Consider the following 25,956-nt stretch of genomic DNA (forward strand, 5'->3'; position numbering starts at 1 on the left):
AAAATGTACAAGTGATATATTAAAATCATCTTTCCAGCTTGAATTTCAATGATGCATTGGGGCAACGATTTTGTGAGAAACATCTTCACCCTTAAATAAAGATTTTCTTAATTCCTTACCTGTGTGCTAATTAGATATCACCTTGTTTTCACATTAAACAGACTTCCACATGAGAAAGCAGCAAGGATGCAGTGGCGTTAATGTTTCCTGGTGTCAACCTGTATTATTTCAGTAGACATTGAAATGAGGATGCATCTTGCTGCCTTTCCAATGAAGCAAGTTTAATTTAGTAATAGGTGAAAAACCATCCCTACAAAGGTGTTAATCAGAGACTTGGCTTTGTGGACACTTTTCAGAGAACAAATTTGTTAGCATAAAAATAAAGCCAGAAAATGAAGAGCTGTTTAATCACTCAATTGGATTTTTTTTCCAGCATATTTCTTTTTCTCTGCAACCCACTGCTAAATTGTGCTTCCTATCTGTTTTTATAAAATCACTGAATCAAATCTAACTCTGATTACATCAGAGAAGGCCAGGTACCCAACACCATAACAGGGGGTTTGAAATTTTGACTTGTCTACTTAAAGATCACCAAAATCTGATAACAAGGTCAATTACGTCCCTGGGTGGGATTGAACCACCAACCTTTTGGTTAGTAGCCAGACACACTAACCGATTGCGCCACAGAGACACTTTGTAAAAAGTGCGTACTGACAAAGGCTAATAAGCATACATCTAGAACGTTTCCTAGAAAAACTTTAAAAAGTCAATAATCTGGAGAGTTTTTGTAAGATGTTTCTTCCATCAACCAACGAAGAAACACATTGGTACTTTCCCATGATGAGTGAGTGCTTCAGGATCTCTTGCACTTACATGTGCAGCAGAGTACTGCAATGGAAGCATGCTGGGCCCATAACCCAGAGGTAGGCAGATTGAAACTATCTTTTGCTATATGCACTTTTTTTGTTAATTTAAGTAATCAAAACTGGAATTGATATTTTTGCTCTTTTATTTTTACTTAAAGTACAATAACTTTTACCATTTTAATTTGTTTGAATAGTATATTGACAGTATAGTTTTCTTTAAAAAATCCACTTAATTTTCTTTACCCTATTATTAAAAGGGTAATTGACAAAAACACCAGAAGAGCAATACAAAATGTACAAGTGATATATTAAAATCATCTTTCCAGCTTGAATTTCAATGATGCATTGGGGCAACGATTTTGCGAGAAACATCTTCACCCTTAAATAAAGATTTTCTTAATTCCTTACCTGTGTGCTAATTAGATATCACCTTGTTTTCACATTAAACAGACTTCTACATGAGAAAGCAGCAAGGATGCAGTGGCATTAATGTTTCCTGGTGTCAACCTGTATTATTTCAGTAGACATTGAAATGAGGATGCATCTTGCTGCCTTTCCAATGAAGCAAGTTTAATTTAGTTATAGGTGAAAAACCATCCCTACAAAGGTGTTAATCAGAGACTTGGCTTTGTGGACACTTTTTAGAGAACAAATTTGTTAGCATAAAAATAAAGGCAGAAAATGAAGAGCTGTTTAATCACTCAATTGGATTTTTCTGCCAGCATATTTTTTTTCTCTGCAACCCATTGCTAAATTGTGCTTCCTAGCTGTTTTTTATAAAATCACTGAATCAAATCTAACTCTGATTACATCAGAGAAGGCCAGGTACCCTACACCATAAGAGGGGGTTTGACATTTTGACTTGTCTACTTAAATATCACCAAAACCCGATCACAAGGTCAATTATGTCCCTGGGTGGGATTGAACCACCAACCTTTTGGTTAGTAGCCAGACACACTAACCGATTGCGCCACAGAGACACTTTGCAAAAAGTACATACTGACAAAGGCTAATAAGCATTCATCTAGAACGTTTCCTAGAAAAACTTTAAAAAGTCAATAATCTGGAGAGTTTTTGTAAGAATTTTCTTAAATCAACCAACGAAGAAACACATTGGTACTTTCCCATGATGAGTGAGTGCTTCAGGATCTCTTGCACTTACATGTGCAGCAGAGTACTGCAATGGAAGCATGCTGGGCCCATAACCCAGAGGTAGGCAGATTGAAACTATCCTTTGCTATATGCATTTTTTTTGTTAATTTAAGTAATCAAAACTGGGATTGATATTTTTGCTCTTTTATTTTTACTTAAAGTATAATAACTTTTACCATTTTAATTTGTTTTAATAGTATATTGACAGTATAGTTTTCTTTAAAAAATCCACTTAATTTTCTTTACCCTATTATTAAAAGGGTAATTGACAAAAACAAACTACATTGTCACCAGAAGAGCAATACAAAATGTACAAGTGATATATTAAAATCATCTTTCCAGCTTGAATTTCAATGATGCATTGGGGCAACGATTTTGTGAGAAACATCTTCACCCTTAAATAAAGATTTTCTTAATTCCTTACCTGTGTGCTAATTAGATATCACCTTGTTTTCACATTAAACAGACTTCTACATGAGAAAGCAGCAAGGATGCAGTGGCGTTAATGTTTCCTGGTGTCAACCTGTATTATTTCAGTAGACATTGAAATGAGGATGCATCTTACTGCCTTTCCAATGAAGCAAGTTTAATTTAGTAATAGGTGAAAAACCATCCCTACAAAGGTGTTAATCAGAGACTTGGCTTTGTGGACACTTTTCAGAGAACAAATTTGTTAGCATAAAAATAAAGCCAGAAAATGAAGAGCTGTTTAATCACTCAATTGGATTTTTTTTGCCAGCATATTTCTTTTTCTCTGCAACCCACTGCTAAATTGTGCTTCCTAGCTGTTTTTATAAAATCACTGAATCAAATCTAACTCTGATTACATTAGAGAAGGCCAGGTACCCTACACCATAAGAGGGGGTTTGAAATTTTGACTTGTCTACTTAAAGATCACCAAAATCTGATAACAAGTTCAATTACATCCCTGGGTGGGATTGAACCACCAACCTTTTGGTTAGTAGCTGGACACACTAACCGATTGCGCCACAGAGACACTTTGCAAAAAATATATACTGACAAAGGCTAATAAGCATACATCTAGAACGTTTCCTAGAAAAACTTTAAAAAGTCAATAATCTGGAGAGTTTTTGTAAGATGTTTCTTCCATCAACCAACGAAGAAACACATTGGTACTTTCCCATGATGAGTGAGTGCTTCAGGATCTCTTGCACTTACATGTGCAGCAGAGTACTGCAATGGAAGCATGCTGGGCCCATAACCTAGAGGTAGGCAGATTGAAACTATCCTCTGCTATATGCATTTTTTTTGTTAATTAAAGTAATCCAAAACTGGGATTGATATGTTAGCTATTTTATGTTTACTTAAAGTACAATAACTTTTACCATTTTAATTTGTTTTAATAGTATATTGACAGTATTGTTTTCTTTCAAAAATCCACTTAATTTTCTTTACCCTATTATTAAAATGGTAATTGACAAAAACAAACTACATTGTCACCAGAAGAGCAATACAAAATGTACAAGTGATATATTAAAATCATCTTTCCAGCTTGAATTTCAATGATGCATTGGGGCAACGATTTTGTGAGAAACATCTTCACCCTTAAATAAAGATTTTCTTAATTCCTTACCTGTGTGCTAATTAGATATCACCTTGTTTTCACATTAAACAGACTTCCACATGAGAAAGCAGCAAGGATGCATTGGCGTTAATGTTTCCTGGTGTCAACCTGTATTATTTCAGTAGACATTGAAATGAGGATGCATCTTGCTGCCTTTCCAATGAAGCAAGTTTAATTTAGTAATAGGTGAAAAACCATCCTTACAAAGGTGTTCATCAGAGACTTGGCTTTGTGGACACTTTTCAGAGAACAAATTTGTTAGCATAAAAATAAAGCCAGAAAATGAAGAGCTGTTTAATCACTCAATTGGATTTTTTTGCCAGCATATTTCTTTTTCTCTGCAACCCACTGCTAAATTGTGCTTCCTAGCTGTTTTTATAAAATCACTGAATCAAATCTAACTCTGATTACATCAGAGAAGGCCAGGTACCCTACACCATAAGAGGGGATTTGAAATTTTGACTTGTCTACTTAAAGATCACCAAAATCTGATAACAAGGTCAATTACGTCCCTGGGTGGGATTGAACAACCATCCTTTTGGTTTATAGCCGTACACACTAACTGATTGCACCACAGAGACACTTTGCAAAAGTACATACTGACAAAGGCTAATAAGCATTCATCTAAAACGTTTCCTAGAAAAACTTTAAAAAGTCAATAATCTGGAGAGTTTTTGTAAGATGTTTCTTCCATCCACCAACGAAGAAACACATTGGTACTTTCCCATGATGAGTGAGTGCTTCAGGATCTCTTGCACTTACATGTGCAGCAGAGTACTGCAATGGAAGCATGCTGGGCCCATAACCCAGAGGTAGGCAGATTGAAACTATCCTTTGCTATATGCATTTTTTTTGTTAATTTAAGTAATCAAAACTGGGATTGATATTTTTGCTCTTTTATTTTTACTTGAAGTACAATAACTTTTACCATTTTAATTTGTTTGAATAGTATATTGACAGTATAGTTTTCTTTAAAAAATCAACTTAATTTTCTTTACCCTATTATTAAAAGGGTAATTGACAAAAACAAACTACATTGTCACCAGAAGAGCAATACAAAATGTACAAGTGATATATTAAAATCATCTTTCCAGCTTGAATTTCAATGATGCATTGGGGCAACGATTTTGTGAGAAACATCTTCACCCTTAAATAAAGATTTTCTTAATTCCTTACCTGTGTGCTAATTAGATATCACCTTGTTTTCACATTAAACAGACTTCCACATGAGAAAGCAGCAAGGATGCAGTGGCGTTAATGTTTCCTGGTGTCAACCTGTATTATTTCAGTAGACATTGAAATGAGGATGCATCTTGCTGCCTTTCCAATGAAGCAAGTTTAATTTAGTAATAGGTGAAAAACCATCCCTACAAAGGTGTTAATCAGAGACTTGGCTTTGTGGACACTTTTCAGAGAACAAATTTGTTAGCATAAAAATAAAGCCAGAAAATGAAGAGCTGTTTAATCACTCAATTGGATTTTTTTTCCAGCATATTTCTTTTTCTCTGCAACCCACTGCTAAATTGTGCTTCCTATCTGTTTTTATAAAATCACTGAATCAAATCTAACTCTGATTACATCAGAGAAGGCCAGGTACCCAACACCATAACAGGGGGTTTGAAATTTTGACTTGTCTACTTAAAGATCACCAAAATCTGATAACAAGGTCAATTACGTCCCTGGGTGGGATTGAACCACCAACCTTTTGGTTAGTAGCCAGACACACTAACCGATTGCGCCACAGAGACACTTTGTAAAAAGTGCGTACTGACAAAGGCTAATAAGCATACATCTAGAACGTTTCCTAGAAAAACTTTAAAAAGTCAATAATCTGGAGAGTTTTTGTAAGATGTTTCTTCCATCAACCAACGAAGAAACACATTGGTACTTTCCCATGATGAGTGAGTGCTTCAGGATCTCTTGCACTTACATGTGCAGCAGAGTACTGCAATGGAAGCATGCTGGGCCCATAACCCAGAGGTAGGCAGATTGAAACTATCTTTTGCTATATGCACTTTTTTTGTTAATTTAAGTAATCAAAACTGGGATTGATATTTTTGCTCTTTTATTTTTACTTAAAGTACAATAACTTTTACCATTTTAATTTGTTTTAATAGTATATTGACAGTATAGTTTTCTTTAAAAAATCCACTTAATTTTCTTTACCCTATTATTAAAAGGGTAATTGACAAAAACACCAGAAGAGCAATACAAAATGTACAAGTGATATATTAAAATCATCTTTCCAGCTTGAATTTCAATGATGCATTGGGGCAACGATTTTGCGAGAAACATCTTCACCCTTAAATAAAGATTTTCTTAATTCCTTACCTGTGTGCTAATTAGATATCACCTTGTTTTCACATTAAACAGACTTCTACATGAGAAAGCAGCAAGGATGCAGTGGCATTAATGTTTCCTGGTGTCAACCTGTATTATTTCAGTAGACATTGAAATGAGGATGCATCTTGCTGCCTTTCCAATGAAGCAAGTTTAATTTAGTTATAGGTGAAAAACCATCCCTACAAAGGTGTTAATCAGAGACTTGGCTTTGTGGACACTTTTTAGAGAACAAATTTGTTAGCATAAAAATAAAGGCAGAAAATGAAGAGCTGTTTAATCACTCAATTGGATTTTTCTGCCAGCATATTTTTTTTCTCTGCAACCCATTGCTAAATTGTGCTTCCTAGCTGTTTTTTATAAAATCACTGAATCAAATCTAACTCTGATTACATCAGAGAAGGCCAGGTACCCTACACCATAAGAGGGGGTTTGACATTTTGACTTGTCTACTTAAATATCACCAAAACCCGATCACAAGGTCAATTATGTCCCTGGGTGGGATTGAACCACCAACCTTTTGGTTAGCAGCCAGACACACTAACCGATTGCGCCACAGAGACACTTTGCAAAAAGTACATACTGACAAAGGCTAATAAGCATTCATCTAGAACGTTTCCTAGAAAAACTTTAAAAAGTCAATAATCTGGAGAGTTTTTGTAAGAATTTTCTTAAATCAACCAACGAAGAAACACATTGGTACTTTCCCATGATGAGTGAGTGCTTCAGGATCTCTTGCACTTACATGTGCAGCAGAGTACTGCAATGGAAGCATGCTGGGCCCATTACCCAGAGGTAGGCAGATTGAAACTATCCTCTGCTATATGCATTTTTTTTGTTAATTAAAGTAATCCAAAACTGGGATTGATATGTTAGCTATTTTATGTTTACTTAAAGTACAATAACTTTTACCATTTTAATTTGTTTTAATAGTATATTGACAGTATTGTTTTCTTTCAAAAATCCACTTAATTTTCTTTACCCTATTATTAAAATGGTAATTGACAAAAACAAACTACATTGTCACCAGAAGAGCAATACAAAATGTACAAGTGATATATTAAAATCATCTTTCCAGCTTGAATTTCAATGATGCATTGGGGCAACGATTTTGTGAGAAACATCTTCACCCTTAAATAAAGATTTTCTTAATTCCTTACCTGTGTGCTAATTAGATATCACCTTGTTTTCACATTAAACAGACTTCCACATGAGAAAGCAGCAAGGATGCATTGGCGTTAATGTTTCCTGGTGTCAACCTGTATTATTTCAGTAGACATTGAAATGAGGATGCATCTTGCTGCCTTTCCAATGAAGCAAGTTTAATTTAGTAAGAGGTGAAAAACCATCCTTACAAAGGTGTTCATCAGAGACTTGGCTTTGTGGACACTTTTCAGAGAACAAATTTGTTAGCATAAAAATAAAGCCAGAAAATGAAGAGCTGTTTAATCACTCAATTGGATTTTTTTGCCAGCATATTTCTTTTTCTCTGCAACCCACTGCTAAATTGTGCTTCCTAGCTGTTTTTATAAAATCACTGAATCAAATCTAACTCTGATTACATCAGAGAAGGCCAGGTACCCTACACCATAAGAGGGGATTTGAAATTTTGACTTGTCTACTTAAAGATCACCACAATCTGATCACAAGGTCAATTACGTCCCTGGGTGGGATTGAACCACCAACGTTTTGGTTTATAGCTGTACACACTAACTGATTGCACCACAGAGACACTTTGCGATAGTACATACTGACAAAGGCTAATAAGCATTCATCTAAAACGTTTCCTAGAAAAACTTTAAAAAGTCAATAATCTGGAGAGTTTTTGTAAGATGTTTCTTCCATCCACCAACGAAGAAACACATTGGTACTTTCCCATGATGACTGAGTGCTTCAGGATCTCTTGCACTTACATGTGCAGCAGAGTACTGCAATGGAAGCATGCTGGGCCCATAACCCAGAGGTAGGCAGATTACAACTATCCTCTGCTATATGCATTTTTTTTTGTTAATTAAAGTAATCCAAAACTGGGATTGATATTTTTGCTCTTTTATTTTTCATTAAAGTACAATAACTTTTACCATTTTAATTTGTTTTAATAGTATATTGAAAGTATTGTTTTCTTTTAAAAATCCACTTAATTTTCTTTACCCTATTATTAAAATGGTAATTGACAAAAACAAACTACATTGTCACCAGAAGAGCAATACAAAATGTACAAGTGATATATTAAAATCATCTTTCCAGCTTGAATTTCAATGATGCATTGGGGCAACGATTTTGTGAGAAACATTTTCACCCTTAAATAAAGATTTTCTTAATTCCTTACCTGTGTGCTAATTAGATATCACCTTGTTTTCACATTAAACAGACTTCCACATGAGAAAGCAGCAAGGATGCAGTGGCGTTAATGTTTCCTGGTGTCAACCTATATTATTTCAGTAGACATTGAAATGAGGATGCATCTTGCTGCCTTTCCAATGAAGCAAGTTTAATTTAGTAATAGGTGAAAAACCATCCTTACAAAGGTGTTAATCAGAGACTTGGCTTTGTGGACACTATTCAGAGAACAAATTTGTTAGCATAAAAATAAAGCCAGAAAATGAAGAGCTGTTTAATCACTCAATTGGATTTTTTTGCCAGCATATTTCTATTTCTCTGCAACCCACTGCTAAATTGTGCTTCCTAGCTGTTTTTATAAAATCACTGAATCAAATCTAACTCTGATTACATCAGAGAAGGCCAGGTACCCTACACCATAAGAGGGGGTTTGAAATTTTGACTTGTCTACTTAAAGATCACCAAAATCTGATAACAAGGCCAATTACGTCTCTGGGTGGGATTGAACCACCAACCTTTTGGTTAATAGCCATACACACTAACTGATTGCGCCACAGAGACACTTTGCAAAAGCACATACTGACAAAGGCTAATAAGCATTCATCTAAAACGTTTCCTAGAAAAACTTTAAAAATTCAATAATCTGGAGAGTTTATGTAAGATGTTTCTTCCATCAACAAACGAAGAAACACATTGGTACTTTCCCATGATGAGTGAGTGCTTCAGGATCTACTGCACTTACATGTGCAGCAGAGTACAGCAATGGAAGCATGCTGGGCACATAACCCAGAGGTAGGCAGATTGAAACTATCCTCTGCTATATGCATTTTTTTTTGTTAATTAAAGTAATCCAAAACTGGGATTGATATGTTGGCTCTTTTATTTTTACTTACAGTACAATAACTTTTACCATTTTAATTTGTTTTAATAGTATATTGACAGTATTGTTTTCTTTCAAAAATCCACTTAATTTTCTTTACCCTATTATTAAAATGGTAATTGACAAAAACAAACTACATTGTCACCAGAAGAGCAATACATAATGTACAAGTGATATATTAAAATCATCTTTCCAGCTTGAATTTCAATGATGCATTGGGGCAACGATTTTGTGAGAAACATTTTCACCCTTAAATAAAGATTTTCTTAATTCCTTACCTGTGTGCTAATTAGATATCACCTTGTTTTCACATTAAACAGACTTCCACATGAGAAAGCAGCAAGGATGCAGTGGCGTTAATGTTTCCTGGTGTCAACCTGTATTATTTCAGTAGACATTGAAATGAGGATGCATCTTGCTGCCTTTCCAATGAAGCAAGTTTAATTTAGTAATAGGTTAAAAACCATCCTTACAAAGGTGTTAATCAGAGACTTAGCTTTGTGGACACTTTTCAGAGAACAAATTTGTTAGCATAAAAATAAAGCTAGAAAATTAAGAGCTGTTTAATCACTCAATTGGATTTTTTTTGCCAGCATATTTCTTTTTCTCTGCAACCCACTGCTAAAATGTGCTTCCTAGCTGTTTTTATAAAATCACTGAATCAAATCTAACTCTGATTACATCAGAGAAGGCCAGGTACCCTACACCAGAACAGGGGGTTTGAAATTTTGACTTGTCTACTTAAAGATCACCAAAATCTGATAACAAGGTCAATTACGTCCCTGGGTGTGATTGAACCACCAACCTTTTGGTTAATAGCCATGCACACTAACTGATTGCGCCACAGAGACACTTTGCGAAAGTCCATACTGACAAAGGCTAATAAGCATTCATCTAAAACGTTTCCTAGAAAAACTTTAAAAAGTCAATAATCTGGAGAGTTTTTGTAAGATGTTTCTTCCATCAACCAACGAAGAAACACATTGGTACTTTCCCATGATGAGTGAGTGCTTCAGGATCTCTTGCACTTACATGTGCAGCAGAGTACAGCAATGGAAGCATGCTGGGCCCATAACCCAGCGGTAGGCAGATTGAAACTATCCTCTGCTATATGCATTTTTTTTTGTTAATTAAAGTAATCCAAAACTGGGATTGATATTTTGGCTCTTTTATTTTTACTTAAAGTACAATAACTTTTACCATTTTAATTTGTTTTAATAGTATATTGACAGTATTGTTTTCTTTCAAAAATCCACTTAATTTTCTTTACCCTATTATTAAAATGGTAATTGACAAAAACAAACTACATTGTCACCAGAAGAGCAATACAAAATGTACAAGTGATATATTAAAATCATCTTTCCAGCTTGAATTTCAATGATGCATTGGGGCAACGATTTTGTGAGAAACATCTTCACCCTTAAATAAAGATTTTCTTAATTCCTTACCTGTGTGCTAATTAGATATCACCTTGTTTTCACATTAAACAGACTTCCACATGAGAAAGCAGCAAGGATACAGTGGCGTTAATGTTTCCTGGTGTCAACCTGTATTATTTCAGTAGAAATTGAAATGAGGATGCATCTTGCTGCCTTTCCAATGAAGCAAGTTTAATTTAGTAATAGGTGAAAAACCATCCCTACAAAGGTGTTAATCAGAGACTTGGCTTTGTGGACACTTTTCAAAGAACAAATTTGTTAGCATAAAAATAAAGCCAGAAAATGAAGAGCTGTTTAATCACTCAATTGGATTTTTTTTGCCAGCATATTTCTTTTTCTCTGCAACCCACTGCTAAATTGTGCTTCCTAGCTGTTTTTATTAAATCACTGAATCAAATCTAACTCTGATTACATCAGAGAAGGCCAGGTACCCTACACCATAACAGGGGGTTTGAAATTTTGACTTGTCTACTTAAAGATCACCAAAATCTGATAACAAGGTCAATTACGTCCCTGGTTGGGATTGAACCACTAACCTTTTGGTTAGTAGCCGGACACACTAACCGATTGCGCCACAGAGACACTTTGCAAAAAGTACATACTGACAAAGTCTAATAAGCATACATCTAGAACGTTTCCTAGAAAAACTTTAAAAAGTCAATAATCTGGAGAGTTTTTGTAAGATGTTTCTTACATCAACCAATGAAGAAACACATTGGTACTTTCCCATGATGAGTGAGTGCTTCAGGATCTCTTGCACTTACATGTGCAGCAGAGTACTGCAATGGAAGCATGCTGGGCCCATAACCCAGAGGTAGGCAGATTGAAACTATCCTTTGCTATATGCATTTTTTTTGTTAATTTAAGTTATCAAAACTGGGATTGATATTTTTGCTCTTTTATTTTTACTTAAAGTACAATAACTTTTACCATTTTAATTTGTTTTAATAGTATATTGACAGTATTGTTTTCTTTAAAAAATCCACTTAATTTTCTTTACCCTATTATTGAAAGGGTAATTGACAAAAACAAACTACATTGTCACCAGAAGAGCAATACAAAATGTACAAGTGATATATTAAAATCATCTTTCCAGCTTGAATTTCAATGATGCATTGGGGCAACGATTTTGTGAGAAACATCTTCACCCTTAAATAAAGATTTTCTTAATTCCTTACCTGTGTGCTCATTAGATATCACCTTGTTTTCACATTAAACAGACTTCTACATGAGAAAGCAGCAAGGATGCAGTGGCGTTAATGTTTCCTGGTGTCAACCTGTATTATTTCAGTAGACATTGAAATGAGGATGCATCTTGCTGCCTTTCCAATGAAGCAAGTTTAATTTAGTAATAGGTGAAAAACCATCCCTACAAAGGTGTTAATCAGAGACTTGGCTTTGTGGACACTTTTCAGAGAACAAATTTGTTAGCATAAAAATAAAGCCAGAAAATGAAGAGCTGTTTAATCACTCAATTGGATTTTTTTTTGCCAGCATATTTCTTTTTCTCTGCAACCCACTGCTAAATTGTGCTTCCTAGCTGTTTTTATTAAATCACTGAATCAAATCTAACTCTGATTACATCAGAAAAGGCCAGGTACCCTACACCATAACAGGGGGTTTGAAATTTTGACTTGTCTACTTAAAGATCACCAAAATCTGATAACATGGTCAATTACATCCCTGGGTGGGATTGAACCACCAACCTTTTGGTTAGTAGCCGGACACACTAACCGATTGCGCCACAGAGACACTTCGCGAAAAGTACATACTGACAAAGGCTAATAAGCATACATCTAAAACTTTTCCTAGAAAAACTTTAAAAAGTCAATAATCTGGAGAGTTTTTTTAAGATGTTTCTTCCATCAACCAACGAAGAAACACATTGGTACTTTCCCATGATGAGTGAGTGCTTTAGGATCTCTTGCACTTACATGTGCAGCAGAGTACTGCAATGGAAGCATGCTGGGCCCATTACCCAGAGGTAGGCAGATTGAAACTATCCTCTGCTATATGCATTTTTTTTGTTAATTAAAGTAATCCAAAACTGGGATTGATATGTTAGCTCTTTTATGTTTTCTTAAAGTACAATAACTTTTACCATTTTAATTTGTTTTAATAGTATATTGACAGTATTGTTTTCTTTCAAAAATCTACTTAATTTTTTTTACCCTATTATTAAAATGGTAATTGACAAAAACAAACTACATTTGCTTGGGAGAAAAATGCAAAGGTACAAGACAGCTTTTCCTTGCCAATATCTCTCTTTTGCAAAGAGCTACGCATTGGAAAATTCAGGGCTATACCGTGTAGATGAAGCACTAACAGGAGGCTTTAACATTTTCATTCTAGTGTCCTTCGTTTGGGAGAAAAATCCAATGGTACAAGACAGCTTTTCCTTGCCAATATCTCTCTTTTGCAAAGAGCTGCGCATTGGAAAATTCAGGGCTATGCCGTGTAGATGATGGCCTAACAGGAGGCTTTAAAATTTTCTTTCTAGTGTCCTTCGTTTGGGAGAAAAATGCAAAGGTACAAGACACCTTTTCCTTGCCAATATCTCTCTTTTGCAAAGAGCTGCGCATTGGAAAATTCAGGGCTATGCCGTGTAGATGATGGCCTAACAGGAGGCTTTAAAATTCCAAACGAAGGACACTAGAAAGAAAATTTTAAAGCCTCCTGTTAGGCCATCATCTACACGGCATAGCCCTGAATTTTCCAATGCGCAGCTCTTTGCGATTACAATCCAACATGAATCAGGCTCTATTACCTATCACAATGCACTGCAGGTAGTACAAAATGGGGTTAATATAGGAGAAAAACCCCCAGAGCTGTGCTCCTTAACTGTCCCTGGTGGCTAGTGGAGCTGCTGCCCAGTAATCAGTGTCCACGCCAGTGCGCACACGGCCCGCCCCCTACAGCCACGCTGGATCTCGGTATAGTGTGGGCACAGAAGCCCCTTACCTCCCTTTCATCAGCGGCCTCGTGATCCCGGAGGGCGGTGTGTGTGTGACTGACCTTAGGAAGAAACCGGAGCCTCCGCTGCAGTGACCCAGCAACCAGGGCACGGGAGTATACTGCGCCGCTGGGAGTGATGGAGCTGCAGTAAAGATGTCTATTAGACCTTGCCTGCTGCAGCCCTTGTAGATTCTTATAAAAAAAGTTCTTCTTTTCTTGTCAAAATTAATAGCTAAGAATAGGCTGCCTGAGGCAGCCCCCTGTTAAGTGGCCTGCTACTGAAGGCACCAACTACAAACTGAGCTCCCTGTTCATGGAAGCGAGGTTATAGAGCAGGGGGCGCTGAGCATCTTGGGAACAGTCAAAAACTTTTAGCCTGTTGGTGCCTCAGATCAAGATCCTACTCTACACCCCAATGTGAATCCTTGTGGAGTCCAGTGTACCCCACAGAAGAAATGAATGTGTCACACCCATTGGCAGCAACATTAGAATAGCTGCTGATGGGCACAATTGAGAAAGGAAGGGGGGAAAACATTTGAATCCAGCACATATATGTAATTTGAATATGTAATTTGTACCTTCCTACTTTAAAATGTAATGGATGAACCTCACCCTGTGAGAACTATCTTTATGATCAAGAGATCTCATATGCAAGATAAGTATGTGTTGGCAGAGGCGCTCACTGGGCAGAGATGCTGATCGCATCTCTGGCATGTGCCGGTGCACTGCGGCACCAGCACACACACACACTTCAGACCTGATCTCCTGTTGTGTGAATATGCACAGCAGAGATCAGGTCTGAATTAGGCCCTATATACAGCTGTCAGTAAGGCAGGGATCTGCTGCTGCCAGTGAGGCAGGGATCTGCTGCTGCCAGTGAGGCAGGGATGTGCTGCTGTCAGTGAAGCAGTGATCTGCTGCTGTCAGTGAGGCAGTGATCTGCTGCTGTCAGTAAGGCAGGGATGTGCTGCTATAAGTGAGGCAGGGATGTGCTGCTGTCAGTGAAGCAGGGATGTGCTGCTGTCAGCAAGGCAGTGATCTGCTGCCCACTATCTCCCTATCACCCCTGCCTGAGTCACACACTTTCCCTGTCACCCCTGCCCCAGTTACCCGCTATCTCCCAGTCGCCGCTGCCTCAGTTAACCACTATACCTGCGACCCCTGCCTCAGTCACCCACTATACCAGTCACCCCTGCTTTAGTCACCCACTATCTCTGTCACCCCGGCCTCAGTCACCCACTATCTCCCACTCATACATGCTTCAGTCACCCACTATCTCCCAGTCATCCCTGCCTCAGTCACCTACTGACACCAGTGCAGACATTTCTGCTGCGGACTCTCCACTCTCCAGCGTGAACGTCCTGACGACTGAGGAAATCCGCTTCCCAGTTGAGGACTCCGGGAATGAACACTGCCGATATTGCTGGCAGATGACGTTCTACCCAACTGAGGATTTTTGATACTTCCAGCTTTGCTATGCAATTTCGAGTGCCGCCTTGATGATTTGTGTACACTACCGTGGTGGCGTTGTCCGATTGTACTTGAACAGGCCTGTTCTGTACTAGAGGCAGGGCCAGTGTCAATGAATTGAACACTGCCTGCAATTCCAGAATGTTTATCGGGAGGAGAGATTCCTCCCTGGTCCACCGATGGTGAAGGGTCGTCATCACGGCCATGACCTTGGTGAATTTCCGAGGTGCCGTGGCCAAACCAGAAGGCAGGACCTGAAATCCAAAAACTAACCAGGCACAACACTGCTTAGCTTCCAACATCAGATGAGATTGGACATATCCAGTGTGATGCGGCTGTAGATGATTTTTGCTGTTTCTAACTTCTACTTCTAACTACTGGTACATCAATGAATAAGTTTCAAAATAGAATGCATCAAGAGAACGGTGTTGGTAGTATAAAACTACCTACAGCACCTGGTATTCCCAGGTGGTCTCACATCCAAGAACATACCAGGCCTAAAATCAGGTGATATTGGGCATATACAGTGTGGTGTGGCTGTAGATGAGCTTAGTGGTTTCTGTTAGAGTTCTTCTACTTCTAACTACTCGTACATAAATGAGTAAGCGGACGATTTATTAAACCTGGTGAAATGATAATTTGCATGGTGATAAAGTACCAGCCAATCAGCTCCTAATTGCCATGTCACAGGCTGGGTTTGAAAAATGACAGTTAGGAGCTGACTGGCTGGTACTTTATCACCTTGCACTTTATCAGTTCACCAGGCTTAATAGATCTGCCCCAATGTTTCAAAATGGAATGCATCAAGAGAACGGTGTTAGTATTGTAAAAATACACACAGCTCCTGGTATTTCCTGGTGGTCTCCCATCCAAGTACTAAAACCAGGACCAACACTGCTCAGCTTCCATGATCAGGAGAGATTGGGCAAATCCAGTGTGCTGTGGCTGTAGATGAGCTGGTGGTTTTTATTACAGCTCTTCTACTTCTAACTTCTGGTACATAAAAGAATACATGTAAAAATTAAATGTACCAAGAAAATGGTGTTGGTAGTTTAAAAACACCTAAAGAATCTGATACTACCAAGCAGTCTCCCATCCATGTATTAACAAAGTCCAATACTGCTTTGCTTCAAAAATCAAATGAGATTGGGCATATCCAGTGTGGTGTGGCTTTAGATAAGCTTTGTGGTTTCTGTTAGAGCTCTTCTACTTCTAACTACTGGTACATTAATGAATATGTATAAGGTTGTAGTTTATCCAATATGCCTTTACTACCTTACCTTTCAACCCCCCCTCCCCTCTTCTCCTTATAGCTTCCTTAGTTCTCTCCTCCTCATGTGTGCGTTATTTGTTTTCTCATACGTCCTAGATGATGCTGGGGTCACATTAAGAACCTTGGGGTATAGACTGGATCCGCAGGAGACATGGGCACTTTAAGACTTTCAAAGGGTGTGAACTGTCTCCTCCCTCTATGCCCCTCCTCCAGACTCCAGTTTTAGTATTGTGCGCAGTGATACTGGATGCACTACAGGGGAGCTCTACTGAGTTTCTCTGAAAAGACTTGTTAGTTTTTTTTATTCTCAGGGAGGCTGCTGGCAACAGTCTCCCTGCTTCGTGGGACTTAGGGGAGAGAAGTATGACCAACTTCTAGTGAGTTCAATAGCTCTGCTTCAGGCTGACAGGACACCATTAGCTCCTGAGGGTGCTGATCGCTGGGTACGCCTAGATGCACACTCCCGCAGCCTGCCGTCACCCCCTTACAGAGCCAGAAGACAGGTGAGTAGCAGAAGAACAGAAGACTTCTTCTCCAGTGATGGCATTCTGAGGTACCGAGCAGCGAGCGGAACGCTGCGCGCCATGCTCCCACACAAACACAGGCACTGCAGGGTGCAGGGCACAGGGGGGGGGGGGGGCACCCTGGGCAGCATAAATTCCTCACAAAAGGCTGGAAAAAGTGGACATTAGTGCCTGGGCACTGTCCTTACCCCGCTAGCGTAATTAATTATTTCTGAGCAGGACAGATACGCGCCATTACAGTAGCGGGGCTTCTTCCTCACCTCACCAGAACATCTTTAGAGCATTACAAGTCTATCACTATAGAGTTTATTATTTCCCAGACTGTGTACTTTTGGCGCTGGATTGTGAGCTGAAAAATCCTCTGTGTCCCTCTGACAGATTTACTGACGGTCTGTCCCCCATAAGCCGATGTGTCTGTGGGTACTTGGTACATGTGTGTCAACATGTCGATGGCTGAATGTTTTTCCCAAGAGGAAACTATATTAGGAATGCAGACATATGATGGTGGCCCTGTTGGCACCACCAATAACTGACTGGGTAAAAGTTTCAGTAATATCAGAGTAAGGTTGGATAAATCTGTGTCCCAGACACAGCCGTAGAGAATAGATGTGATGTTCTTGGCTATGTTTCTTTTCCCTCAGGCCCCGCGGGGTCGCAAAAATGTTATTTTGCCCAGTTACTACACACTGATACTGACACGGATACTGATTCCTATGTCGACCATAATGTTTCCTGATTAGATCCAATATTGGCAAGGAGCATTCAGTACATGATTGTGGATATTAAGGACATATTAAAATCACTGAAGACCCTGCTGTTCCTGAGAAAGGGGTCTATATGTATGTATATATAGATATATAATGAAAGCTGATGTAACGTTCCTCCATCTCTGTTTGAGAAAGTCTGGGCCAGCTCGACAAGATGGTTTCAAATCCCCAAAAGGATTCTGGTTGTTTATTCATTTCCCGCCGCGGACAGAATAAAGTGGGAGTCACCCCCTGTTCTGCACGGGGCCCTGTCACAAATCCAGCGGATCGTATGCAGGAAGCTACATTATTTCTAGTTATGTAACCAAGGGTACATTACTTAGACCTGCCATTACATGTGCATGGGTGAGTAGTAGTATTCAAGAATTGGTCGAATACCTTGTCATCCGATATAGATACCTTGGAGAGATGGGATACTCCTTACGTTGTATCATATCAAGGACACTGCAGCATACTTACGTGAGACTGCAAGGGATATAGGACTCTTGAGTTCACGGGCCAATTTCATGGCAGTCTCGGATAGGAGGGCATTGTGGATTCACCAAGAGAATGCTGATGCTGACTCCAAGAAGAAAGGGAGTCCCTTCCCTATGAAGGTGAAGCGTTGTTTGGTGACTGCCTAGTTAATTTGATCTCGGCAGCTCCCGCAGGTAAGTCAACCTTCTTGCCCTATGTTCCCTCCCAACGGATGAAGACGCATCATTATCTGATGCAGTCATTTCGGCCCAATAGATATGCAAGAAGTTAAGATTCCCCTTTCTTTGCAGGTAGAGGAAGGAGAAGAGGGAAGAGGTCTGCATCCTCTTCAAGATCGCAGGAGCAGAGATCATCCTCTGCTTCTGCCAAATCCACCGCATGACGCTGGGGCTCTCTTGCAGGAGCCCGCACCAGTGGGGGCACGTCTAAAACTCTTCAGTCAGTTCTGGATTCATTCGGACATGGACTCGTGTGTTTTACAAATAGTGTCCCAAGGGTACAAACTGGGGTTTCAAGACGTTCCCCCTCACCGATTGTTCAAATCGGCTTTAGTCAGCAGGGAGAAGGTTTTTATTCAAGCCTCTTCGTGGTCCCTAAGCCGGACAGCTCAGTCAGACCAATCTGAAATCTGAAATCCCTCAATTTCTACGTAAGGAAATTAAATTTCAAGATGGAATCTCTCAGTGCAGTGATCTCCAGTCCGGAGGAAGGAGATTTCATGGTTTTGGTAGACATAAAGGATGCCTACTTACATGTTCCCATTTAGCCTCTGCATCAAGCTACCTGAGGTTTGCAATTCAGTATTGCCATTACCAATTTCAGACATTGCCGTTTGGTCTGTCCACGGCTCTGAGGATTTTCACCAGGGTGATCGCAAGCAAGGAGTAACAATTATCCCGTACTTGGATGATCTTTTGATAAAGGCGAAATCCAGGGACCAGTTAGTGCAAAACATTGCACTCTCCCTGACAGTTCTTCAACAACATAGTTGGCTCCTAAACTTGCCAAAATCGCAGTTGGTCCCAATGACGCGGTTGTTGTTTTTGGGAGTGATACTGGACACAGAAGAGGTTTTCTTCCAGTGGAAAGGCTCTGGAGATCCAGAGTCTGGTCAAACAAATTCTGAAACCAGCAAGAGTGTTAATCCATCAATGCATTTGGTTGCTGGGTAAGATGGTTGCGGCCTACGAGCCCATTCAGTTTGGCTGGTTCCATGCCAGAGTGTTCCAGTGGGACCTGTTGGACAAGTGGTCCGGATCCCACCTACACACGCACCGGAGGATAATCCTGTCTTCCAAGACCAGAATCTCACTCCATTGGTGGCTGCACAGTTCTCACCTCCTAGAGGGGCAAAGGTTCGGGATCCAGGACTGGATCCTAGGGACCATGGATGCAACCCTCCGAGGCTGGGGAGCAGTCACACAGGGGGAAAACGTCCAAGGAAGATGGTCAAGTCGGGAAAGTTGTCTCCACATAAATGTTCTGGAGTTAAGGGCCATTTAATAACTGCAGACACAATACGCACTGGGACGGGTGCCCAGCATCCTCTACGGAATAAGAGAAAAGGATTTACCTGTAGGTATTAAAATCCTATTTTCTCTAACGTCCTAGAGGATGCTGGGGACTCCGTAAGGACCATGGGGATAGACGGCTCCGCAGGAGACATGGGCACTTTAAGAAAGACTTTAGTTCTGGGTGTGCACTGGCTCCTCCCTCTATGCCCCTCCTCCATACCTCAGTTTGATACTGTGCCCAGTGGAGACTGGGTGCTTTTCAGGAGCTCTCCTGAGCTTTCTGACAGAAAGTATTTTGTTAGGTTTTTAATTTTCAGGGAGCACTGCTGGCAACAGACTCCCTGCATCGAGGGACTGAGGGGAGAGAAGCAGCCCTACTCTCCGAGTTGCAAGGTCCTGCTTCTTAAGCTACTGGACACCATTAGCTCCAAAGGGATTAGCTCCAAAGGGATTGGTACGCAGGATCTCACCCTCGCCGTCCGTCCCAGAGCCGCGCCGCCGTCCCCCTCGCAGAGCCGGAAGATAGAAGCCGGGTGAGTATGAGAAGAAAAGAAGACTTCAGAGGCGGCAGAGGACTTCATGATCTTCATTGAGGTAACGCACAGCACTGCAGCTGTGCGCCATTGCTCCCATACACCTCACATACTCCGGTCACTGTAAGGGTGCAGGGCGCAGGGGGGGGCGCCCTGGGCTGCAATATAAACCTCTTTTTGGCAGAAATATAACATATATACAGCTGGGCACTGTATATATGTATGAGCCCCCGCCAATTGTACAGTTTAAGCAGGACAGAAGCCCGCCGCCGAGGGGTCGGGGCTTCTCCCTCAGCACTCACCAACGCCATTTTTTCTCCACAGCACCGCTGAGAGGAAGCTCCCCGGACTCTCCCCTGCTTATACCACGGTAGACAAGAGGGTTGAAAAGAGAGGGGGGGGCACATAATTTGGCGCAAATTACTTACAGCAGCGCTACTGTGCAAACATTAAGTTACTGTGCTATTCCTGGGTTATATAGCGCTGGGGTATGTGCTGGCATACTCTCTCTCTGTCTCTCCAAAGGGCAGAGCCGGCCATAGGCATAGGCAAACTAGGCAATTGCCTAGGGCATTTGATATGCCTAGGGGCATCAGCAACTTCTGCTGATTAAAATGATATGCGGCATGCCTATATTCTGTGTGTAGCATTTCATATGCAGATACAGCCACAGTCTCACACAGTATATAGGCGTGCTGCATATCATTTTAATCGGCAGAAGCTGCGTGTGCATCCTAACAACATAGCAATGCAAATAAGATGCATTTTAATAAAAAAAAGGTGCCCCAACGTTAGCATTGAGGCAAGATTTATGAGGACACATCTGTATCCAAGCAGAGGCAGAGGTCACAGTGTTAGTGGCAGTGTGAGTGCTGTGTGCATGTGAGTGGGTTGATTGTGCAGTAGTGTTCGGAATATGAGTAAGGAGCATTATGTGTGTCATGTAAAAATGCATTAATAATGTGCAACATATGGGTAAGGGGCACTATGTGTGTCATTATGTGTATAAGGGCATTAATAATGTGCGGCATATGTGTAAGGGACATTGGTGGTCATTTCGAGTTGTTCGCTCGGTAATTTTCTTCGCATTGCAGCGATTTTCCGCTAATTGCGCATGCGCAAGGGTGGTCATTCCGAGTTGTTCGCTCGGTAATTTTCTTCGCATCGCAGCGATTTTCCGCTAATTGCGCATGCGCAATGTTCGCTCTGCGACTGCGCAAAGTAAATTTGCTATGCAGTTAGGTATTTTACTCACGGCATTACGAGGTTTTTTCTTTGTTCTGCTGATCGTAGTGTGATTGACAGGAAGTGGGTGTTTCTGGGCGGAAACTGGCCGTTTTATGGGTGTGTGTGAAAAAACGCTGCCGTTTCTGGGTAAAACGCGGGAGTGTCTGAAGAAACGGGGGAGTGTCTGGGCGAACGCTGGGTGTGTTTGTGATGTCAAACCAGGAACGAAACTGACTGAACTGATCACAGTTGTCGAGTAAGTCTGGAGCTACTCAGAAACTGCTAAGAAGTGTCTATTCGCAATTCTGCTAATCTTTCGTTCGCAATTTTGATAAGCTCAGATTCACTCCCAGTAGGCGGCGGCTTAACGTGTGCAATGCTGCTAAAAGCAGCTTGCGAGCTAACAACTCGGAATGAGGGCCATTATGTGTAAAAGGGCATTAATAAAGGTTGTCATAATGTGTAAGACGCATTATGTTTATAAGGACATTAGTGATGTGTCTCATATGTGTAAGGGGCATTACTGTGTGGAATTATGTGTATAAATGCATTACTAATGTGTGGCATTATGTGTATAAGGTGCTCTAATATGTAGCGTTGCGTATAGAAAGGGCATTTACTGTGTCGTCTAATGTGAATAAAGAGCAATAGGGTGTGGTGTAATGTAAATAAGGAGCAATTCAGTGTGATGTAATGTGAATAAGGAGCACTACTGTGAGAAGTAACGTTTATAAGGTAAAGTAATACTACTGTGGGATGTAATGTGAATTATGGACACTATCGCGTGATCAAATGTGAATAAAATTGCAGTACTGTGTGGCGGAATTTTAATTGGGGGTACTATTGTGAGGACATGCCCATTGCCAGCAAAAACACACCCCTTTTTGGACTGTGCGCCAAATGTGCGAACTGTTCCTGTTTAAAATATAGGGGGTACAAACACCAAAATAAGTACTGTTATGGGTGAGGGTTGATGGTGCTGGGAAAGAGGTGCAAGGTCAGAGGCGGAACCAGCGGTGGTGCTAGGGGGCACCAGGCAAAATCTTGCCTAGGGCATCATATTGGTTAGGGCCAGCTCTGCCAAAGGGCCTTGTGGGGGAAATGTCTTCAGTAAAAGCATTCCCTGTGTGTGTGGTGTGTCGGTACGCGTGTGTCGACATGTCTGAGGAAGAAGGCTATATTAGAGAGGAGCGGGAGCAAATGAATGTGGTGTCTCCGCCGACACCTGATTGGATGGATATGTGGAATGTTTTAAATGCTAGTGTAAACTCATTGCACAAAAGATTAGACAAGGCTGAAGCTTTGGGACAGTCAGGGTCTCAACCCATGCCTGATCCTATGTCGCAGGGACTGTCAGGGTCTCATAAGTGCCCACTATCCAGATTGTTGACACAGATACCGACACGGATTCTGACTCCAGTGTCGATTACGATGATGCAAAGTTACAGCCAAAATTGGCAAAATACATTTGATATATGATTATGGCAATAAAAGATGTTTTGCACATCACAGAGGAGCCCCCTATCCCTGACAAGAGGGTACATATGTACAAGGGAAAGAAGCCTGAGGTAACCTTTTCCCCTCACACGAGCTGAACGAGTTATGTGAAAAAGCTTGGGAATCTCCTGCAGATTTCCAAAAGGATTCTTATGGCGTATCCTTTCCCATCAACGGATAGGTTACGATGGGAATCCTCCCCTTGGGTGGACAAAGCATTAACACGCTTATCCAAGAAGTTAGCCCTCCCGTCCCAGGATATGGCTACCCTCAAAGAGTCTGCTGACCGCAAACAGGAGATTACCCTGAAGTCCATTTATACACATTCAGGTACCTTACTCAGACCGGCAATTGCGTCAGCCTGGGTGTGTATGTGTAGTGCTGTAGCGGCATGGACGGATACTCTAGATAAGGATACTATTTTATTGCCCCTGGGGCATATAAGAGATGCTGTCCTATATATGTGTGTATGCAAACTACAGGTGGTGCTGCATGGCTCACACCCTTTTACTTGTCTTGTAGAGCAACTCTGGAGCTGTTACTGGGTCCAGCTGCTGCAAGAAATCAGCTTGAATGCTTCAGGGGCTGGGGCATGGCCAACATGAGCCCCACACTGATGGGGGTGTATAAAGCGATCTAGGGGTCATCCAAGCGCAACCCCACAAAGGCCGCCATGCCCTGCGTGACCATTTTCTCTTTTCATATGCAGACGAGGGTTGCAGCCAACTATACCCATTGCTTGGATGACATCACCATATGCGAATCCATCTGCTGCAGGCCTTCCCCCAGGAATGCTTGCACTAGTTGTTGCATTTGGTTTGTTGTTAGGGGGGTGCTTCAGTATTAGGCAGCCTTCTGCCCTCACACATTCGTCTGAAAATGTGTTCTCCCTGCAGTTGTTGTCCCCAGATGAGAGTTCCCTTGTGCTGCCTCAGTTGAATCTCCTTTACTTGACGGAGGTGTGCCTGAGCAGCGGCCCTCCCCAGCCCTATCTCAAATCATACTTATTTTGCTTAGGTGATACCATGGTCATGAAGATTGTTTTCCCAGGGTGAGGTTCATTCATTGCATTCTGGGTATGCTGACCTCTGTGATTTCCCCAAATGTGGGAATCTCGACTGCATAATTTGTGGTAGGGGGGGGGGACTGCATTTGTGCTTTCCCCTGGTTGGCTCTGGTATAATTTAGATCTCATTGTCTCAGGTCTCTCTCCCGCCTAGCTTGCTGTCTGTTTCCACTTCTCTTTTCTTGAGCCCCTCCCTTCTATGCCCTTGCGCACTATCCTGACTTCTCCCGTCTGCTTACTTTGTGCCTTCCAACGCACAATGCGAACTACAGGTGGTGTTGCAGGGCCCACACCCTTTTATTTGCATTACAGAGCAGCTCTGGAGCTGTTACAGTGCCCAGCTGCTGCAAGAAATCAGCTTGAATGCTTCAGGGGCTGGGGCATGGCCAACATGAGCCCCACACCAAAGGAGGGTGGGGGGTGTTCAATGCGAACTAGGGGTCATCCAAGTGCCCCTTTTCTCTTTTCATATGCAGATGAGGGTTCCAGCCAACTTTGGCCCACTGCTTGGATGACATCACCGTATGCAAATCCGTCTGCTGCAGACCTTTCCCCAGGAATGCTTGTACTAGTTGTTGCATATGGTTTGATGTTTGAGGGTGCTTCAGTATTAGGCAGCCTTCCGCCCTCTCATTTTCATCTGAAAAGATGTGGTCTCCCTGCAGTTGTTGTCCCCAGACAAGAGTTCCCTTGTGCTTCCTCAGTTGAATCTCCTTAACTTGACGGGGGTGTGCTCGAGCAGCCGCCCTCCACAGCCCTATCCCAACACATGCTTTTCTTGCGTATGAGATCTCTTGATCATGAAGATAGTTCTCACAGGGTGAGGTTCATCCATTACATTTTAAAGTAGGAAGGTACAAATTACATATTCAAATTACATATATGTGCTGGATTCAAATGTTTTCCCCCCTTCCTTTCTCAATTGTGCCCATCAGCAGCTATTCTAATGTTGCTGCCAATGGGTGTGACACATTCATTTCTTCTGTGGGGTACACTGGACTCCACAAGGATTCACATTGGGGTGTAGAGTAGGATCTTGATCTGAGGCACCAACAGGCTCAAAGCTTTTGACTGTTCCCAAGATGCTCAGCGTCCCCTGCTCTATAACCTCGCTTCCATGAACAGGGAGCTCAGTTTGTAGTTGGTGCCTTCAGTAGCAGGCCACTTAACAGGGGGCTGCCTCAGGCAGCCTATTCTTAGCTATTAATTTTGACAAGAAAAGAAGAACTTTTTTTATAAGAATCTACAAGGGCTGCAGCAGGTTAGGTCTAATAGACATCTTTACTGCAGCTCCATCACTCCCAGCGGCGCAGTATACTCCCGTGCCCTGGTTGCTGGGTCACTGCAGCGGAGGCTCCGGTTTCTTCCTAAGGTCAGTCACACACACACCGCCCTCCGTGATCACGAGGCCGCTGATGAAAGGGAGGTAAGGGACTTCTGTGCCCACACTATACCGTGATCCAGCATGGCTGTAGGGGGTGGGCCATGTGCGCACTGGCGTGGACACTGATTACTGGGCAGCCGCTCCACTAGCCACCAGGGACAGTTAAGGAGCACAGCTCTGGGGGGGTTTTCTCTTATATTAACCCCATTTTGTACTACCCGCAGTGCATTGTGATAGGTAATAGAGCCTGATTCAGGTTGGATTGCAATCGCAATAAGCAATCCAACTGCAAAAATTGCTAAGAGCATACGCATGCGCCTGCATTTTCTGCGGCACCCCGCAGATAATGCGATCGCTTCTGACTGTCAATCGGTGCTGGGGGGAAGGGGCAGCAACAATCCATTTCCAAGTCAGAGATGGAGCGGTGCATGGGCAGGGCTACAAAATGGGGTCGGCAACGGAGAAACAGGAGGCGTGGTCAGAGCTGCTGCATGACATCACATGCAGCAGCTGCGATCACAAAAATGGTGGCGGCTTCCTGCGCACACATACAGTCTGCACCAACAGGAGGCTAACCCATTTTTTATGATCACGCTGAACTGCACTGAGACTGCAATTTCAGCGTGGTCAAGAAGGGAGGCGGCATGCTGGGTGGCCCCAGCATGCG

At 41.4% G+C, this 25,956-nt stretch overlaps 5 non-coding genes across 5 annotated transcripts; 1 reads left to right on the forward strand and 4 right to left on the reverse strand.

Annotated features, from left to right (window-relative positions):
• Positions 1–617: 617 nt before the first annotated feature.
• Positions 618–691, reverse strand: TRNAS-ACU (transfer RNA serine (anticodon ACU)). The gene has a single exon. It is a non-coding gene; the product is annotated as a tRNA-Ser (tRNA).
• Positions 692–1,772: 1,081 nt separating this feature from the next.
• Positions 1,773–1,846, reverse strand: TRNAS-ACU (transfer RNA serine (anticodon ACU)). The gene has a single exon. It is a non-coding gene; the product is annotated as a tRNA-Ser (tRNA).
• A 3,431-nt stretch (positions 1,847–5,277) lies between these two features.
• Positions 5,278–5,351, reverse strand: TRNAS-ACU (transfer RNA serine (anticodon ACU)). Its single transcript has one exon. It is a non-coding gene; the product is annotated as a tRNA-Ser (tRNA).
• Positions 5,352–6,432: 1,081 nt separating this feature from the next.
• TRNAS-GCU (transfer RNA serine (anticodon GCU)) lies at positions 6,433–6,506 on the reverse strand. Its single transcript has one exon. It is a non-coding gene; the product is annotated as a tRNA-Ser (tRNA).
• Positions 6,507–23,839: 17,333 nt separating this feature from the next.
• Positions 23,840–24,006, forward strand: LOC135022738 (U1 spliceosomal RNA). The gene has a single exon (XR_010219810.1). It is a non-coding gene; the product is annotated as a U1 spliceosomal RNA (small nuclear RNA).
• The last annotated feature ends 1,950 nt before the right edge of the window (positions 24,007–25,956 follow it).

The sequence above is a fragment of the Pseudophryne corroboree genome, unplaced genomic scaffold (assembly GCF_028390025.1).
Source record: "Pseudophryne corroboree isolate aPseCor3 unplaced genomic scaffold, aPseCor3.hap2 scaffold_389, whole genome shotgun sequence".
Lineage (NCBI taxonomy): Eukaryota > Metazoa > Chordata > Amphibia > Anura > Myobatrachidae > Pseudophryne > Pseudophryne corroboree.